Source organism: Homalodisca vitripennis, chromosome 6, assembly GCF_021130785.1.
Source record: "Homalodisca vitripennis isolate AUS2020 chromosome 6, UT_GWSS_2.1, whole genome shotgun sequence".
Lineage (NCBI taxonomy): Eukaryota > Metazoa > Arthropoda > Insecta > Hemiptera > Cicadellidae > Homalodisca > Homalodisca vitripennis.
Genome location: NC_060212.1, coordinates 33,370,269 through 33,392,243, shown reverse-complemented (window position 1 = coordinate 33,392,243; position 21,975 = coordinate 33,370,269). Strand labels below are relative to the sequence as shown.

Here is a 21,975-nt window from a genome sequence, read left to right as displayed (position 1 = left end):
CACAGTGCTGAAGCCTGTACTAGTGTGATGTGTGATTGTGATCCTCGTACTTGTGATTTGTGCTCAGGACTTTCATCCTGTGCAGTGACAACGCCTGGACTGGACTTCAGGCGGAACATCACTGTCTTTAATGCATAAGATCAATGTATATACCTACTCGTATTTATATTTTGGCAGTGGATACACAAAATACCGAGATCCGAGAGGTTGTGTGTTTGTGTCTGTAACTGGTTTATATATGTATGGTTAATTAACTAAACTTAAAACTCATAACATTTAAAGTTACATTTTTCATATGTATCTGAATTTAAAGATTACTTTAAAGCCTAGATATACAGATTAAAACGAAGATTTCTTTAAAATAAATATTTATTTACATTAATCTAGAGTGTATTGTCCATAACAAGATAACATAATTCAAGATAACTTAACCTTGTATAGAGCCGATGTAGGTTATGGCTAGATATGGAAAGGGTGGCAGTGAGTAGAGGGTTATTTGCACCTCCAGACGAGGGGTGATGTTATCGCACCTACAACCTCGGAAAAGGTCACGTGGTCTTTACTGGTAACGACCCTTCTACTTACCAATGTCCATTTACCAAATAACTGGATTGTGGATTTTACCCGACATTTTTTATCAAAAATCGATTTTATCTGTCATCAAATCTGAGTAATTATTCTTCCTTGTACTCTTCTACTTACCAATTTCCATTTTATAACTGATTCATTTGTGTATTTTACTAAATCCTGTCCTCGCAAGCAGCCCGCCTGTCCGGCCATTGGTGTTGGTTCGGAAGTTACCTTTAAGCCGTTGGTTCCCAGGTTAAGTGTTAGAGAGGGTTTCTTAGTTCTAACTTTGCCTGGTAAAATAAGACATCTTTACTTTACTTTTATGAAAGATTTGGTGTTTTGCAATTATAGTACTTTTAAGCAACACACTGGAAATAGATGAAGAAATAATGTGAAATATAACAATTTGGGTTGTAATAACCTAATTTATGAAATTTAACCAGACATGGTGGATCTACCAGATTTAATTCTGGTAGATCCACACCTGAATCCAGGTTAGCGAAGCGAACGATCATTTTTTTTAAACTGCTGAGTACAGAACAGCAGAAAACCTGTTAAGACAATCCTCCCTCAACATTTTGTTGCATTGTAAAGTTTTGATTGTTTTTAAATGTTCTCCACTAGTACAACAATAATCGGTTCCAGCCATCCAGCTGACAATGTTGCAAAGTTGACACTAATATGCCATTTAATTTGTGCCGTTTACCGGAATCGTTTGTGTATATTTCTTATTTATAATCTTAAATTTTTCTTTTCAAAACTATCCACATCGTAGCACACATTTCAAATCAATTTCAGCCCCGGCCTAACTAATGCCTTCCAATTATTACTTATTACGCTGTATATCGCCGTAATTAATAATAATAATAATAATAATAATTCTTTATTTTGTCAAAAACACAGAATATACATTTTGCATATACATATTCATGCATAATAAAATACATACATACATTTACATAGCATAAATCAAAATAAATGTTCTTACATTAAGTAACTACAATATGTTCATTTTAAGATGCAAAAACAGTCTCAATAAAAGATAATATAACTTTAAAAAAAACTGTATTTAAGACAAGACAAAATAGGAACCCCATAGGTAAAACCAGTATTGGGATCTCCATCACTTAACTAAAGCAAAAAAAATCGGCTAGCAGCGACACGCAACTCGTATTAGGAAAAAAAATTTATTTTACTCAAAAAATAATCTCTGTTTAATAACTCTGTGCTTTAAATTACACAACTAAATTTATCCCTTCAAAAAAGTAACTGCACAACAATAACAAAATAAACTATTATTACAGAGGGAATAAAAAAAGATAATAATAATAAAATCTACACAACAAGTCAACACTAATTTAAATTGTGACATTTAACCAGTTGTCTATATTTTGTTGCTCAAACAACCAAATTTTTAGATTTTTCAAGAACTCATTTAGTTAAACAACTATAGTTTCCTACAAATCCATCAAAAGCGGCTTTTACGGCTTATCAAGTCAAATCGGTGATTCCCATCATCCATATATTTTAGTCATCACCACATCAACCTGCTTTACAGAGAAAGTGTGCACACTCCACCATCTCCAGTCTTAACGAAGGTAAGTACTACTCACGCCATCAATTAATTAATTAATAACAGCCAACATTTTAGATTGATATAAACTTACCCAATGTGTTGGGTAATGTTGGCAAATGTTGATAAAAACCACAATTATTAATGTATACATAATTACTATTAGTAGCAAACATAAGAATATGAATTCAGCTTGCATCAAGTATATCAAACTAATAATTACTCATTAGCAGATAGCAATTAGTTATATCAAATCTACCGAGAACTAAGAGCCTTGCGTGAGCAGGACAGGACATGTTCACTAAGGATCTTTGTGATAAGCTCAGTTTAAATGTTATTGGATTTCGATAAGGTTTATAACCCCGTTGTCACTGAATACAATTATAAGTCAAATTCTTCAACAATTGAGATGTTTATTTTCCTTCCTTCTTCTCTTTTCTCTCAATTGCCTTTCTCTCATAGCGGAACGATAATATTTGTGAATTATTCACTAATCCAGCCTTATTACATAGATTTCTTACACAATTCATGCTTTAAATGGAGCAGATTTGTATTGCTTCAATTTAATATTTACATTTTATACCGATGTACACTCATTTATTAAAACGAAAACTTGGCATTATAATACATGATTGAAGCTACTTTATAAACAAAATCTTAAACACGTTATAGCAAATAGTGTATTTTTTATAAAAATATGAAAAAAGGACAAAGAATGGTGGGGAGGGATTGAATTTCACCGTAATTTGATATGGTTGTGTACTTTTTCAAAATAGTATACAATGCAGTACTTAATCATTTTGAAATTTGTCTCTAATAAGTATATTTTTAAAGTAAATATCACAACATTATGACATTTCATGAATGATTCACCTCTTATTTATTACAAATATGCTATAAACTGATCAATAATGTAATAATTTTAACAAATTTTATATAATATTATCTTGTTAATGTTAACGTAATTTTATTTTTACTTGATTTTGGTTGGGTTAAATTAATTTTGTATTCATCCACCTCAACATCACATCCTTAAATCTAATCAGATTAATTTAAAATAAAGTAAATTATGCAAACCTAAATTTATTTCTCTTCCCCACAATTTTGAAAGTGTTCGAAACAAAATTAACAATTCATTTTCACTATTTTATTCTAAAAATTCTCTTCAACCAATATAGTGAAGAATGTTAAGAAGACTACAAGCAAGCAAGAAGACTGTGAACCTAAATGTATTGATTAATTGTAAAATTTATCAAGATATTGAAATTCCCCCTTTTATGAAATTTAATGAATTTGAAACAATATCCCAAATTAGCTGGCACTATCAACTACCTCCTCTTAAGTGAAAACTTTCTGTCCTGCCTCCTAGGTGAAACGTCATCATTGAATTGATTTAATTGTTTTTCAATTAAATTTTCAATTCCTATATTTCTCTACTGTACCAGAACACCCAATTAATTATAATGTTGGTCTTTTACATGTTATCAAAATTTATTATAGTTAGCTATCAAAAATAAACTTAAAGAAAATATTCACTAATAATTGTAAGGAAAACAAAACCGGAGTTCTTATTTATTTAGCTTAGGTATGTCAAGTATATATAGTCTATAGTAGTTTATGTAATAATTAAATTTAAAAAGTTTCAATTTTTTTATTTATTTATTTTTTATTTTAATTCTTGTAGTCGCGCCTTTAGATTTTCATTCGTGTATACGTCATTCACAAACTTTCTTTAACAAGTAGTTTTAAATCTATTGTAATTTCTTTATTTGAAGTTTGTTTTGATGATGGAAGGACTGTAAAGGAAACACAGTTTACGTTTACGTTCAAAACAGTAACGAGTTTATTAAGTGCATGTTTTAGAGTTAGTGAAGTTGACACACAACGTGGTGGTTGTTATTCCTGACTTACAACAACGCTCTGGTATGATTAGTTTATTTTAACCTAGTTTGCAATTATGTGTTAGGCTACTTGTTTACCTGAACAAGAGATCAGAGTGCAGATCTCGAAACGTAGTGTTACTGAATTTTTGTTTCACTAAACGTTGGAAAATGTCCGGGAAAATCTTGTTTCCTTAATATTAATTTGATTCTACGTCTTATTAAAAGTTTAATCGTGTGTTAGGCCAAACCAATCAGAGTAGCAATGCGTGGAGGTTCAGTTTTAATGGGTGTATTGTTCCTTTACATTGAGCTACAGATTAATTATTTTTATTAACAAGCCATTGTTCGATCGTAAAAATACTACGCAGACACCCACACCTGTTCTGTAGGCATAATGCGTTTCCACGCTTCATGGAAAGGAAAACTGAACTACGTTACATCTCTGAACGTCGGGACATCTTTGCTGCAGACCGGGGAAAGGTGTGGTGTTGACTTTAGCGAGAGCGAGTCAATACGGGCAGGAAGGGGAGAGGTAACCTTTCTGTAATTTACATATCCTCTTGTCAGCCCCGCGGCTACACCGTTTACTGCACCACATATTGGATTCGTTCGACTCAAAAAAGGCGGAGGAAAGTGATGGGATGTTGTAGATAAAAAGAGGAAAACCCTTCAAATCAGGGCCGTCCTTAGACGATAGGAGCCCAAGGAGATTAGAGCAAACAATGATCTCACAGATTAGATTGATAGATTAGATGTTAAAATATGCGAGCTACAAACTAAAAAATTGGAAATCTCTAAATATTGATTCACATTTTTTCAACCATTCTCAAAGGAGGAGACCATAATTAGGTCCTTTGTGGATTTTTAAAATTATGTAAACATATTTATTGACATACAGTTTATTTAAGTAGTATTTAATTTTGAGCATCTTCAGAAAATTACGATAATATGTTAGATTCCAAAATTAGAATAAATTTTTAATCGTGTTATAATTGAGAAACTAGACATATTATAGGGCATGATCTATTCACACTGACTTTTGTATAGACTCTCTTCTCTGACCTATATAAAACAAAATTCATTTTTACTATGAGCGCAACTTAAATCATGCTGAATAATTTTATAGAAACACGTCAGATATTAATCATTATATCATAATCATTCTTCATAATAATTTAATTAACAACATTTTGGGGTGAGAATACAGTAATGTAATTCACAAGAGATGAGTCGCCTCGTTCGACACCTAGAAGCATCGGTCTATATAATCATACAATCTGGAGAGATAAAGAATAGATTTGATTTAACCATTCAGTTTATTAACTAAAGTATAATTCGCAACAGCTATTATTATTGAATTAATTATCTAATAATATTCTTACCTTCATGTGCAAGGTAGGAGTACACCAATTTACATGTCCCGAAATAGAGTTCGCTGAGGTTGTATGCAAAACTACAAATTTGTTTATTCATATTATAATTATTATCGATAAATATTATAGGTTATGATCTATTCATACTGACTTTTGTTAAGAATCTGTACTGTGGCCTATATAAAACTAAATTCCGTTTTACTATGGACGAAACTTAAATCATGCTGAATAATTTTATAGAAACACATAAGATATATTCATACAATCTGCAGAGATAAAGTATAGATTTGGTTTAAATTTAACAATTTGTTTGTTCATTAAATTTTAATGAAGTATGATTTGCAACATCTATTCATTCAAATAATGATATCAAAGTAGAAGTGCACTAAATTATATGTCCCGAAATAGAGTTCGCTGAGGTTACATGCAAAACTTCAAATTTGTTTATTCATATTATAATTAATATCGATAAATATTATAGGTTATGATCTATTCATACTGACTTTTGTTAAGAATCTGTACTGTGGCCTATATAAAACTAAATTCCGTTTTACTATGGACGAAACTTAAATCATGCTGAATAATTTTATAGAAACACATAAGATATATTCATACAATCTGCAGAGATAAAGTATAGATTTGGTTTAAATTTAACAATTTGTTTGTTTATTAAATTATAATGAAGTATGATTTGCAACATCTATTCATTCAAATAATGATATCAAAGTAGAAGTGCACTAAATTATATGTCCCGAAATAGAGTTCGCTGAGGTTACATGCAAAACTTCAAATTTGTTTATTCATATTATAATTAATATCGATAAATATTATAGGTTATGATCTATTCATACTGACTTTTGTTAAGAATCTGTACTGTGGCCTATATAAAACTAAATTCCGTTTTACTATGGACGAAACTTAAATCATGCTGAATAATTTTTTAGAAACACATCAGATAATATCATACAATCTGTAGAGATAAAGTAGAGATTTAGTATTTAATTTAACTAATCAATTTATTGATTATAGCATAATTGCATTGGCTATTATCATTAAATTAATTATCGAATATTCTTACCGTGATATGCATAGTAGGAGTACACCAAAGTACATGTCCCGAAAAAGGGTTCGCTGAGGTTGCATGCAAAAATTCAAATTTGTAGGTCATTTCATTAGTCTACATGTATTACTGTGCCATATATTAACATATTGTTGTATTCAGTTTGCTTAAACATTTATTTATCAGCGATATTTTCGTTGCCATCATAATTACCCATACATTTTTTTTTAAGATCAAAATCCCCGGAGTTATCTGCACCATACTCATTCTCGACTATGCCTATACAGAAATTAAACATCATGCAACATTTCAAATGTTTAGGTCAGTACGTTCTCAAGATATCGGAAAACAGTCCCTCGAGTGATAGGCTTTGCTAATGCTCAGCCAATAAAACATATATGTACCAAAAATAAATGTATCTATAGCCCAGACTGACAGAAGAGAAATGTTGTCAATGGTGATTTTGTCGTCATTAGTGCTGTTGTGAAGGTTGTAGTGATGGGATAATCGAATAGTATTCGAATACAGTACGGGTACTCGTATATTCGAATACCTCAAAATGAATTCGAATACTTTTGAAATGAATACAATGTCTCTGGAAGAATCGAATTTAAACCTACACTATTCATTCGTTTGGACTAATAATGGTTCAAATAAAAATGTTAATTCAAATAAAATGGTTTTATATATATATACAGGGTGTACATAAAGTCCTGCACGGGTATAACATTTTCTGAACGATAACAAGATAAATAAACAAGATTTGGTACATCAATACTACACCTAAAAATCTACTTTTTGAAGGAACTATCAGTTTTCTGTAATATCATGGGGACGTCCTGCAAGGAGTCAAGGAAATCTTAAATAGGAGCATAGGTCAATATGCATCATTTTAAAGGGCTTATCTAGCAGAGTTTAATGCCGCAAACCACACTCAAAAAGATTGATCCAGTACAAAATGGCGGCTGTTCAAAGATTTTACTTGGTTACATTTTATTAGTAGCCATAACCCCAGTAAAGCAAAACTGCAACCAAACAAATACTGCAGCTAACTACTACATTATGCTTGTCAGTTGTACAGAAGTGAATTATGACATTAGTTATCCTCAAGGGTTACAAATTTGGTCCTAATATATTGATAACGGGGAAAACCTAATACGGAATATCTATTTCTACGATCATTGGTGGCAAAACATGCAGTAGAAAAGAATCTTTTGGACGGCATGAATGAGCAAGTAAACAAATATATTTTCTGAGGTTCATAAATCATAGGTATGATATGTTTGTGGGAGGCACTAAAGGGAAATGATTTCCCTGCCTTTTTGGCAGGGTAATTATAAATAACCAAGAAAGAATGGATTACGGGAAGGAAATAAGAACAGTCTAGACTTTTCTGTTAGAAATACTCAACTCAGATAAAGTATTCGAATACATATTCGAATACGAGGGTGCTTTTGGATACACTTTACTCGATTCTTTCAAGTATTCGATTCTTCCATCACTAGAAGGGAGCAGACCTCAACCGTTCTCTAAACGGAAACGTTGATGATTGTAGAGACATCGAATTATCTTTGAAGATTGGAGTTGTAACAGTAAACTCTTAGGTTGAAGATAAACGGAAACGTTGATGATTCTGGTAGAGACATCGAATTATCTTTGAAGATTGGAGTTGTAACAGTAAACTCTTAGGTTGAAGATAAACGGAAACGTTGATGATTCTGGTAGAGACATCGAATTATCTTTGAAGATTGGAGTTGTAACAGTAAACTCTTAGGTTGAAGATAAACGGAAACGTTGATGATTCTGGTAGAGACATCGAATTATCTTTGAAGATTGGAGTTGTAACAGTAAACTCTTAGGTTGAAGATAAACGGAAACGTTGATGATTCTGGTAGAGACATCGAATTATCTTTGAAGATTGGAGTTGTAACAGTAAACTCTTAGGTTCAAGATAAACGGAAACGTTGATGATTCTGGTAGAGACATCGAATTATCTTTGAAGATTGGAGTTGTAACAGTAAACTCTTAGGTTCAAGATAAACGGAAACGTTGATGATTCTGGTAGAGACATCGAATTATCTTTGAAGATTGGAGTTGTAACAGTAAACTCTTAGGTTCAAGATAAGCATAAAACGCCAAAACATTTCGTACAACTGTTAGTTGTGTGGTGTTGGTGGAGCAATCTGAATCGTTCCTATGTAAATGTGGAGTAGCGTTTTAGACTTTCGACATTTGTGGTATGATTCCTTCCTAGTTACTCCTAACTGACAAGTAAAACTAAACAAACTTCCTAAACTATAGGAACTATTATGATTTAACTATACATCAATCATCTAATTGAGTGGGGTATTTTGTAACGTAATTAAAGTTTAGGAGACTTTTAAAAGTTACGTGTAATTATTTAGAGCCAAGCCGCTTAAATCAAATTGCTTTATGTCATTTAAATCCTTTGGAGAAAGGCACTCGTATGCCATTTGAAATTATTCTTTTAGTGTCAGCGAAGTTTGATGACAAGCTAGCAATTATTAAAGAATATTTTTCTAAATCTTCACCAGAACAATATATTTTTAAAGAATATTATATACACGAATTTAATTTTAATCGATAAAGTGATCACATTATCCCATTTTTACATAATAACTAGGGTTTTACCTAGACATAATATACATCATTACAATAGTAAATTGTATTTCCAATTTTCGTTAAATACAAGTAATCATTTATATTTGTCGTTTAACGGTGTTTTTCTTTAATTTTATAATTTTTTTGACGTGATAACGTCTTAAATTAGGTTGCGGCTCGGAGTCACTCATGAAAAAGTGTAACGCCCGGTAACGTTACGATGCCCGTCCAGTGGGTCCGCCGCACGGGATCCGCACGGGATAAAAGCAGATAACTGTGGGTCCGCCGCGCGGGATAAAGCAGATAACTATGTTTATTCGTGAAAATGTGGAGTGCTTAGATTCGTCATTTACAACAACTACAACAATAAAGGTAAATAATTGTACACTGATATTTCATTATCGTAAACTATGATTGATTGATTAATTGTTAGATTGACACAAAAGTTGAGAAACTGAGTTTATAGGTTATGTCATACTATTGACAAATGTTGATAGTGTTAAGTAAATTATTAGTTTAAATCACTCTGCAATCAATCGTAATTCAGTCGATTGAGAAGAAACAGCGCGTATTGCTAGTCAAACATTTAAAATAACAAATTATAACCTCTAACCTGTCATAACAGTGCGACCAAACAAACGAACTAAACCGACCAATCACCACGCGCGGAGTTAGAATTTAAGTGTGTTTAGCAAGAATTTCAAATTCCAATTTTAGTAAATGTTTTATTCAACTTTACCATTTACAATAACAAATTATGTACAATGTTTTAGTAAACAAAATATATTTATATAGAAATTTGTGCAATTCTTATTTTCATTCAATTCCTTGTTCCTATTGTGCAATTTAATAATATTCATATCAACAAATATTCTACCGAGAAAAAGACGTTGTCACGTAAAATCTTCGAACGTAAAACCGACTTTACAGGCAACCGTAATTTTTTTTTATATTTTTTACACTGAGTATCGGTTTTCAGTATTAGTAAAGGATTTAATTGATTATTTATTAAAGGTGAATTGTATTTTAGTCACTTAAGCAAAGGTTTTGTGTCCAAACAATACTATAAAAAACTTCGTTACTGTTACAAAACAAATTTATTACTAGGATGGAATTCAGAAACAAAAAAGGATGATAATTTCTTTTGATTCGTTATTAATAAGTAACATAAATCTCTGTATATCTTTTTTAAACAGGGATGAACCTTAACTAATTTAACAAATTCTCAAATTTAATCAGGTGATCAGACTTGATAATGACTTAATATCATTTGAATTCATACGTTTAGGGTGATTTTTTCGTTTTTAGTTACCACGTAGTTCTTAATAATATTATTAATGGTGGTTTGAGTTTGTTTCAAAAGAGCATTGTTGAATTTAATTCACGGCTTGTTTTTATTGCGTAAGTTCCGATTAATGTTTATGTACTGTGTAGCAAAAACGCGTGACTGACAGAATTAATAAAATAAATATTTTTGTCTTGATAGAATTTCGTCTTTACATTTTCAGAATAAATGTAAGCGTACAATCAAAATACATACGCATGTATTCTTTGACGCTCTTCGCGTTTTGAATATTATAAACCAATAAATCATGTTTACCTTAGCAATCTCTACGAAACGGGTTTCAAATGTCTCGTTAACAAACGCGGTGTTCATTTACATGTCCATGCACGCGATTACTAAATGTCAGCATTAACCTCGGCACTGCACATCGTTACAAACTTGACCTTTGGCCTCTGACCACCTGAGCGCTTGTGGTGGCGGCTTTGGTAAACTGTTTTAAATTACCATGGAGCCTCAATAGGCGTCGTTTATTATACACTATACAGCCCACGTGAGCTGGGATCTGTCATTTTGTGGTGAACTATTTTCTGTGGCAATGGTAAATATTGACTTGTAGCATTTACGTTAAATTTCATGCAATAATGGTTATTAATAGTTCAAATTAAAGACATTTGCGCAACAAAATTACAATAATACTTGAAATCAAAACATTTTTTGGACAACTATTTTCTGTGGTAATGGCAAATATTAACATGTACAAGTAACGTAATTTTTTTCATTTTAATGGTTATTAATAGTTCCAATTATACACTTTTACAGAACATAATCTACAATAATCTACAATCGTTGGTGAAATCTCCAACGAGAGTAACCACTAATACTCAATCGGCTATAGACAACATTATTACTAATATCTCTGATGTCGCAGCTAGTGACTGTGGTCAATACAGCAATCTCTGACCACTGATGGCCAAGAGGCTATTATCAGAGGTAAAACTATTCAAAAAAGAACCGAAAATTCCCAAAACAATAAGAGACACAAGGCCTGGAAATATTGCTCTCCTTCAACGACTCCCTTTCTAAAGAAAAATGGGATTTTCTAAATTCGATACAACGGTAGAAACAGCAGTTTTTAAAACTTTGAATGAATATTTTAAATTTCCATTTCAACACCTGTTGTCCTACTAAAACAGTTAAAATCGGTACAAAAAAGACGCAAAATACTTGGATTACAAAAGGCATCCTTGTTTCAAGGGAAAAAAGGGAAACTTAAGTTTTTTTCAGAAATCAATAGAACCACGACCAACGAAACAATTTTAAAGCCTTTTTTCGAGTTTACAAAAGAACTTATAGGAAAGTAATCATTGCTGCGAAAGCATATGATGTTTCTAAATTAATTCTTTTTTCCAAAAATATTTCCCAAAAACTGTCTGGGACATTATAAACAACAAAAGTCGCGAAAATAATCAAATAAAAGTCCAAATAGGGGATAGACTTGTGAGTGATGCCTCAGAGGTCGCTAGCGAGTTTTAAAATAAGATTTTTTTGCATCTGTTGCTGGTGGGCGAGATCCTCGTTCATCACTTCCACAAGGAAACCCCCAGGCGTTAGACAGAGCCCAGCAACCTCATTGGTGCTGGATGACCCTGTGTTTGAGGAAAAGATTAATCAAATAATTCAACAACTTCTCCAAACAAAAAGTCTAATGACATTAATTTTATGTCAATGTGGCTCTCATAAAAAAAATGCTCAAAGCATATAGTAGAAGCCACTGACCAAATTAGTTTAATCTACGAGGTGTGTTAGAAAAAATAATGAGACTGATTTCATACTAACCAAAAGTTTTTATTATTTTCAAACAACAATGTTATCCCCTTCAAAGTAGTTTTCCTTGGGCAGCTATACATCGGCGGAGTCGTCGTTCCCACTCTTGGTAGCAGCGCTGGAAGTCTTCAATTGGTATGGCTTTTAAACTGGTCGGTCACAGTCTTTTGAATGTTCTCCAGAGTTCCAAAATGACGTCCTTTTAGGACATGTTTCAATTTCGTGAAGAGGAAAAAAAGTCTCACAGGGACTTAAATCAGGTGAATAGGGGGGTTGAGGAACAACAGTAATGCGTTTTGAGTTCAAAAATTCACAGATGGAAATGGCCGTGTGACATGGAGCATTGTCATGATGAAGCATCCACTTGTCTGCAATTTCCGGTCTCACACGGATCACTCTTTTCCTCAAATTTTCAAGGACACTTTTATAAAATACACTTGGTTGACAGTTTGTCCTGGTGGAACAAATTCTTTGTGTACGTTACCTTTCCTGTCAAAAAAACAAATTAGCATGGTCTTGATCTTTGATTTGCTCAATTCGACATTTCTTCGGACCGAGGAGATGACGAAGTGTGCCATTCTTTACTTTGCCGCTTTGTTTCAGGATCGTACTCAAATATCCAGGATTCATCACCAGTGATCACACAATTGAAGAATTCTTGGTCATTAGCAATCCTCTCAAGAAGATCAACGCACACATTTTTTCGATTGTCCTTCTGTTCAGTTGTGAGATTTTTCGGCACCAATTTGGCACAAACCTTTCGCATGTTCAAATCATCTGTCACAATTTGATGCACGGTGAAAGTGTTTAAATTTAGCTGTTCACTGATCATCTTTATTGTTAAACGACGGTCTGATCTCACAAGCGCCCTCACACGATCCATGTTTTTTCGTCCGTTCTTGAAGTCAAAAGGTCTCCCTGAGCGAGGTTCATCTTCAACGTGTTCTCGGCCTTCCAAAAATGATTTGTGCCAGCGGAAAACTTGTGCTCTCGATAAGCACTGTTTCCCATTAGACCTGTTTCAACTTTTCAAAAGTCACACTCGCGGATTCACCAAGTTTAGCACAAAACTTTATTGCACAACGTTGCTCTAAATTTCGATGCTCCATTTCTGTGACGCACAATTAAAACACAACTTTACTAATGGCGCTGTCAAAACTAATGTGTTAACTGTACGGAGTTGTAACTCGGACTGAGGAAGTGTGAAGGGATAAATAAACAGGTTTAGCGTCAGCCGGTAGACACAACGTTGCCAGATCTCCCGCAGTGTTACCAATCTCATTACTTTTCTAACACACCTCGTATCGTTTCTAACAGGAGTCTTTCCCTCTCTCCTAAAAATTGGCAAAAGTGCATCCAATTCATAAGAAAGATAACCCCAATTCAGTAAATAACTATCGGCCTGTCTCTATTTTGCCTGTATTGAGCAAAATATTCGAAATTACACTTTTTTTGTCAAGAATGCTCTATTATTTAAACAAACACAACCAACTTTCAGACGACCAATTTGGTTTCAGCGACAATTTGGTTTTTCAGAAAGGGAAAAAGTCGAAAATTGACGCTCATATAGTTAATCTTGTCGATATTGGTTTGTAGAGGGAATTGAAGGTCATAATCACACATTAATGTGTATTTATTGACCTTTCAAAAGCATTTGACTGTGTTGACCAAAAAACACTGCTTGACAAACATTAGAATCCCACGGCATTCGAGGCGTGCCACTTTTATGGATTAGTTCATTCCAAACCATAGAACACAGGTCGTACCAAATTTCGGTCGAATCTTCAAATTTCAAAATCCTTCTGCACTGAGATAGATATGGAGTTCCCCCAGGGATCAATACTCAGTCCAATTCTTTTTCCTGATATATGTTAATGACATTGAATCATCACTACTGGCATGGAATGCTTGTGCAGTACGCAGATGACACGACTCTCTGTTTTAGAGGAGGTAACAAAACAAAAATTTAGAGAATACAGACCTTTGTTGACCTTAACAATTGTGTCCAAACATTTCAATAGCCTCAATCTTCAAATAAACTCTATCAAAAATCAAATTTCCTAAACTTTTCAATGCGCTCTATAGATATTGAAAGAGGTCCTGGTGTTATGGTTTGCAGATACATCTTATTGGAAGAAGTCTTATTCTTCTAATGTTCCTTGGAATACACTAACACGATTCGAGGGTTGACATGGAAAAAATCACATTGATTATGTTTGTGCCAAATTATCCTCAGGAGTTTTATGTCTTAAGATCTTTGGCAAAAATACTGCCCAAGTCAGGTACTGATACGGCGTACTACGGGCTAATTTATCCCCACCTTTCGTATGGAATCGTTTTTTGTGGGGAGCCTGTGCAAACAACCATTTTATGAGAGTTTTCAAATTACAAAATAAAAAGCAATTCGCATTATCGCTAATTTAAACTTCAGAGAGTCGTGCAGGACAGGGTTTAAAAATTTGCAACTGTTAACTTTGCCATGTCTCTACATCTTAGAAACAACCTTATATTGTTTGTCTAAATGTGCCTTAACCAGAGGACGAGACATACATGAATATGAGACAAGAGGCAGAGATAACTACCGTTCGGGAATGCACAGAACGGTGGTTTATGAACATTTGCCTTCGCAGGCAGGTGTTCATTTTATAAACAGATTGCCAAACAAAAATTAAAAATGCCTCAACGCCCAAGGTGTTAAAAAACTCGTATCAAACTCTGCCTGGCGTCAAACGCTTTCTACAGTGTTGATGAGTTTCTGGCATTCCAACTGGGAGACCAACGCGATGAGGATGAGGAAACTGACTCCAGCGCCGAAAGTGGGCCGTAATTGGCATGGAATGAATGGGGAGTGAATGTTTGAATGTTGTAAGTGTAAATGTGGCCTTGATGTGGGAATATGAATGGAAAAAATTTAGACATGAAAATTGACGTTTGCTATGCAATGTATATTGTCAACTGCAATTAAACGATTTGATTTGATTTGAATAATATGTTAAATCAAAACATTTTGTTGTGAACTATTTTCTGTGGTAATGACAAATATTAACTTATGACATTAACGTTAAATTGTATGTATTAATGGTTATTAATAGTTCCAATTACAGACTTTTACAGAACACAATTGGCAATAATGTGTTAAATCAAAACATTCTGTGGTGAGTTTTTTCTGTGGTAATGACGAATATTGACTTATGCCATTAATGTTAAATTGTATGTATTATTGCTTATTAATAGTTCCCCAATTATAGACTAAAAAACGATTAGAATTAAAAGAAAATTAAATAAATAAAAGATGAAATATTATTAAATAATTATATTATTAAATAAAAGATTAAACTACAAACCCAAAGAGTTGTAACACTTACGCTCAATACTTTTTCTTCATATAAACGCGTAATTAATATATTCTTATGAATTAGTTAGAAATGTTTATCAATGACCTTATGGAATCTACTGCGAATGTTTATGTGAGGCTGACATATGTAGGCGTATATAATGATAGTCGGTTGGTAAAACGCACAGTAAAATCGTACCAGTGTTACTGGAACAATCGTAAATACCAACGTCAACCGCGAGATCGCCACTATACGAGTGAATGTAAACAACTACACATTCACACTACAACCGCGAGATCGCCACTATACGAGTGAATGTAAACAACTACACATTCACACTACAACCGCGAGATCGCCACTATACGAGTGAATGTAAACAACTACACATTCACACTACAACCGCGAGATCGCCACTATACGAGTGAATGTAAACAACTACACATTCACACTACAACCGCGAGATCGCCACTATACGAGTGAATGTAAACAACTACACATTCACACTACAACTTCACATTGTTCTATGGGTACCTGACACCGTGCTTTGTTCCCCAGCGCGAGCCGAGGATGAAAGCGCAATATCGTGGCCTACTTCCTCTATTCATTCATAGAGAACACATCCTTCATTTAGGATATTCATATACATCATTTTAGCTAAATATAAATTTAGTTTTTCAATATTATTGCTATATATATATATAATATATATATATATATATATATATATATATATATATATATATATATATATATATATATGTAATGCTTCGTTTTAAATATTGTTGTGCCTATTTTCATAATAATTATTTATGAATAAATGTCTCTGACGGTACAAATTTCGAAAAATATAAACTGTTGTTATTCATTATTTATGGTGATACGTAATATTTGAGGAGTTTTATGAAGATGATCAGATCCTTTTTCCAAGTGTGATCCTTAGAAGGTATGAAAGGTAAAAAGTATATTATTTTTCAGTCTGAAATAAAAAATACGACACATTTGTGTCTCATTTGCGTTAATAAATTTATATCTACTAAAGTAAATTAAAAAATGTTATCCAATAGTAACTCTCTTTTGATACTCTTCATACAACTTTTGGTCCGATACACGATAGGTACTGAACATAGGCATTTAAGGTTCAGCCTATGTGACTTGTACGGAAAAATATATGGTGGCAAGAATTCATGGACTTTATTAAGGGCATAAGCAACTGCTTCCATTTAGAAGCCCAAAAATCGGTGTCTTAGAAATACATGATTCGAGAGTTAAGTTGTACTAGGGGTCCCATTGTCTATGAAGACTACTAACTCAAAGAAGCTAAACCATAAGAATTAATTTTACTCCTGGATTAATGACCGCAATATAAGAATCTAAAGATGTACGTTTAGCAGTTATTTAAGTACACACGACAAAAATGTTAATTTTAGTTATACTTATTTAACAACAGAAAATAATAAAAATAGTTTTTTGGGGGATCTTGGAGTTTGTAACGAATTCGACAGGCCGAATTTATATACACACACATATATAAATGAATATTTGTCTGTGTATCCTAGACTCAGAAACTATTTGACCGATCATAACGAAAATTTGTATCTATATGTATATTTTTATGTAGGTTTATATGCTATGTCCATTGATGTAACTCGTCACCAGACGGCGCTGCAACATGTAAAAGTTATCAAAGCGCCTGCACATTATAAACCGCAATTACGAGACAGTTGCGTATATTAAATAGCCAAACAATATTTGAAGGCGCTAAGTTTTTATGTATATTTGTCTTTAAAATAAATTTCTGGTTGAACTTAAAGCTTGAGTGTTAGACCACTTTATAATAAAGTAAACGTACGTGTACAATGGCTATAAACATTCACATTGGCAGATTTTCTTGATCGTGGCAACAAGGTAAACTCTACATCTGCGTTGAAAATATAATTCACTTGAACCAGAAATACTCAAACATGGGCGAAGCTTACGAAAAGCGTGCGAAGCCGCGGGAAACAGCTAGTACTATACAAATCTGATCGCAAATTATACTGATAAATTCGAAACAAACTTTAGATACCACAGTATACAAATTTGAACATCAAAAGGAAAAGTGCACTGTCCATAATACATCGTAATTCTATTTTGTGTAACAATCTCTTGCAGTAAACACTCTTCGAAGTTGCAATCCATTATAAAGTAATGTTCCTTATGTTACTAATGATTGGATTTGTACTATGAATTTATTTTATGTCGTTTATAATGTTATTCTCAGTTGAAATCAGTTGAAACAAAATGTTATTAGTGTATCGTCATGCTGAGCATGATTTACTGTAAAATTGCGATAAATTAAAACTATTTCAGATGAGAGAAATTTCCCTGTTGTCGCCAAGCACAAATCTGAATTTGCAGAAGCAATTCGTAAAATGGGTCATGAAGTTAAAATAACGAAACTATTTTTTCTTTTTTGTTTTCTATAGTAAAACAAGACATAGTTATGGAGACACCATGCCTGACGCGAGTACTGGAACTTACCCAACTATCAGATAGCTTCAAGCGATTAATACGTCATGACAATCCTGCGACTCATTTTACGGATTGGTTCTACAAACATAGCGTTGTGCTCGGAAAACAACACGGACATCTTCGGTTACTGGCGTAAAGCCAGATACACTTACGTCTTTCTTTATACTCCTCTGCTACTCTGAAATCGTTTTATAGCTCCGTACATGTGCAGTTAAAGTATCCACAGTACTTAGCGATATGCTATCTAAATATTTCATCTTGTTGACCGATTTTTAATTGTTTTATCGATTTTTTTAAATCGTCAGGGAATTTTATTAAACTGCTCTTCAGCCGTGCCAGTTTGGGTGAATGAATAAGATTATTCCAGCCAAAACGTGAACATAATACATTATGAAACTGTTATAAATACATAAAACTTAGTATACTAGCTTTAAAATCTATTCCATTAAGGCTCAGAAGGAAATACATATGAAATAGATTGTGTAACAACTTATGTAAACCATAGAATTCATCGAATCCCTAACTTTAAAACTATTTTTATGGATGCGATGGCATGTGTCCATTAACTAATTCCCTTAATTTATAAGTTTAAGTTCAACTCATAGCACAAATGAAAATAAAGACTTACTACAAAAAAGAAGGAGCTCGGTTTAACATGTGTCAAACGTGTTGTTAATCAATTTCGATTAGAGCGATTAAGAAAATTGTTAATTTTTTTATTCGTGACTGAATCAGATTAGTCTCAGCTGGACAGCGAAGCTATGATTTCAGCGACACGAAGACCATCAGCTGATTATCGTGTGGGAGGATCAGCTGATCGATTCGCGGCTTCATCAGTCATGCAACACTCGTCTGACTGTTTGACCATACCGCCCTTTGGTTCTCAGGATACTCCAACACACAACCACTACTTGTTACTAAATATAGACCTTACAATAATCTTGTAATTTGTAAGTGGACTATGAAACTATGATGTTCACCTCGATCCAAAGGTTTGTTGCAGCAGAGACTTTACCAACGTAGGCTGGAACACAAACACACTAAAGGACAATGATGTTTTTAACAGATCTACAAATATTTCGATTACTGTTTGGAAACGTGACCAAATCAGTTAAACAGTTAAATTCAGCAACATTTGCCGTGAAATGCCTGTCTTAATTTTCACCAAAAGACAGGGGCGTAGACAGCGAGGGGGTTAAAGGGGTCCGGAACCCTCAATTTAAAAAATGTTCAATTACTTTTTATAGTAAGCGATTATTATTTTTTTAATAATTCAGTATTAGTTATATGTACTGATGAACGATTTTTCTCATAAAGAAACGGGGGTTTAAGAAACAAAATGGGGCCTTACTCTCTGTCCACTACGGGAAAATATCAGTTGTCTGGGCCCCCCAATCTTTTACTGGCTACGTTCTTGCCCAAAGATGTTGTCAAACTAGATTATCTGGGCCTATTAGAATCGAGGCTTAGATGGCCTTGAATTCTTGGGCTATTGTAATACAGGACTGTTTAATAGAAGTTTTTTTTTAAAAAAAGAGGGCTTTGAGAGTCGTCTGGGGCTTAGGGCAGCAGGATGGTTGTAGAGAGCATTTACGATCAAGTGGAATCCTTCCACTGGCTCGACTGTTATTTTATCATACAATAATATTCGTTTGGAAACTTAAAGAAAGATTTTCAGTTCCTGATTACGAAATTCATACTAGACACCAAACAAATTTAGATTAAAAACCCAATATTTTAGTTTGGACCGAAATTGTTTAACTTAATTCCAATACATATAAAAAATATGATGAGCCTGAAAAAGTTAAAGTTCCACTTGGGAACCTACTTGTTGGAAAGCTTTCTACAGTCTTCAGGAGGTCCTTGACAATCCTATATGAAATCAGCAGACCAAACTGTAAATAAAATGTGCATGCATGAAAAAAATATTTTTAGCATTACTCCATACTTAAGTGCCACTCCATTTATCTAATGCAACTTGTATGTGATGACTTGCACTAAAAAACTGTAAAGTTCAACTGTGTCGATAAACGAGTATTGAGTATTTAAACAAAGGTTATTGTAATTTATCGGACGAGCGAAGATGAACACATTCCATGAAAAACTATTAATGTAAACACACGAAAAAGACGATTCAAATATGAAAGCCTCGTGAGGCTTCCCGGAACCGTCTTTTACATTATTAAAAATTAGTTATGGCGGTTGAAGGGCCAGGTAGTCGCTCGCACACACGCACTCCCACACTCACGAGCGCACAGGGTTAGGGTGGTCCCAACCTCCACCACCACCATTGTCACTACCCTGTTTATTCAGTTACATCTTAGACTCACGACTAAGTAATATTCTGCGACAATGTCAGTGTGTTATAAGTTGTTTTGTATCATTTTTCTCATTACGGTTTACAATTCGTTCTCTTAGGACAAGTAGCTTATAAATTGCACTTAACGATCTTATTACTGCTTCCGGAGTGACAGGATATTCAGGATGGGTAGGGTTAGGGAGTAGGGGCAGCCTCCTATCGAGATTCATAAGAAAGAATTAGAGCACTAATCTCTAAGTCATGTCTCTCCGGAAGAAGGGGAGGCCAGCTCTGAACCGACCTCTCTAGTCAAAGCAAGCAGGAGGTGGCACACCCTTGTTGAGGCTAGCAAGAACCTCTGATACTTGGGGAACAAACCCCACCAACTCCAACAGTCATCTCCCGCAGTAGACTAGACCTATCGAATTGCCCATGAACCCCGGAATCTCGACATTTGCGGTTAATGATGTGCCGCTCCTGGACATCCATACGGTTTCCCAGATTTAAGTGACATATGGTTTTTGCTGTGCCCAGTGTTAGGTTCAACTGGAAGGTACAAACCAGTCAGAAGTGATTCCTGCTTGGAGGTACGGTTTACAATACACAGGGTGTAAAAAACTGTCTACAAAAACTTTATGATATTTTTGTATGGGCCAAGAGGAGCTAAAATACATGCATGAACATTTAAACGAATAGACACAAAAAACCGTACACAAAATGTTATTTTTTCAATTCTTGTACATTCAAAATTTATACTTCTATCAGCTTAAAATCGGCTGTCTTCTAATTACAATATATATTCTCCTACACTATGTAAACAGAGAAAAAAGAAAATCATAATAAACTATTCTACACCATACATCTGTAACATGTAACACTTCGAAGAGCTATCCTAGATACTTCATGCAATATTTTATTCACTTGTAAGAGCTAGAATTGAGTTTCCAGCCCACATCAGATCTCAATCAAGCCCAAGTCGCCTTGTCCAATATAAGGGAGTGTGACAGCCAACCCTAAGCTGAACCATTAGCTATTCTCTCTAGCTCGCAATATTCTACAGCTGCTGCCAAAATATTTCATTCGGTAACCATTCATATGAACTATTCATTATTCGACTTCTATTGAATAGTCACATCGGTTTAAAAGAAAACGTGTTATCCACTTCTGCGAAACAGAGAATTTTCATCGTTATTTTCGTTATTTGAATGGGTTTAGCTGTTTCGAATAAATAAAGTTTCGAATAAATAAAGATCTTTATTTATTAGTGCAAGTGATAAAATTGCAGTTTTTATATATAAATAAGAATTAGTTTGAGTTTACGCCATATTTTAAGAGTGGGAAAATTGTTGAGTGTTCTTATACTAGAGCGTAAACAGCGTAGTATTGTTAAAAACATTCAGTATTTGTGGGCATGTGTCCATTGGTTAACTGCGATAACAGGATAGAGCATTTACTTTTCAAATATGAGTGGAAGCTCCAGCCCAAATGTAAGTTCCATGAAGTAATGTAAGTTCCCCCCAAATGTAAGTTCATGCTTTGCATTGAAATAGAATGAGACTTTTCCGAAACACCATACACGATTGACAGTTGGTTTAATTGCCTGCCATAGGATATAGACTGTTGATACCAAACCTATTAAT

At 33.7% G+C, this 21,975-nt stretch overlaps 1 protein-coding gene across 1 annotated transcript in view; it reads right to left on the bottom strand.

The window, feature by feature from the left end:
* LOC124364237 (inactive dipeptidyl peptidase 10) overlaps positions 1–21,975 on the bottom strand; it is a 246,795-nt gene that overhangs the window by 167,006 nt on the left and 57,814 nt on the right. The window lies entirely within an intron of this gene.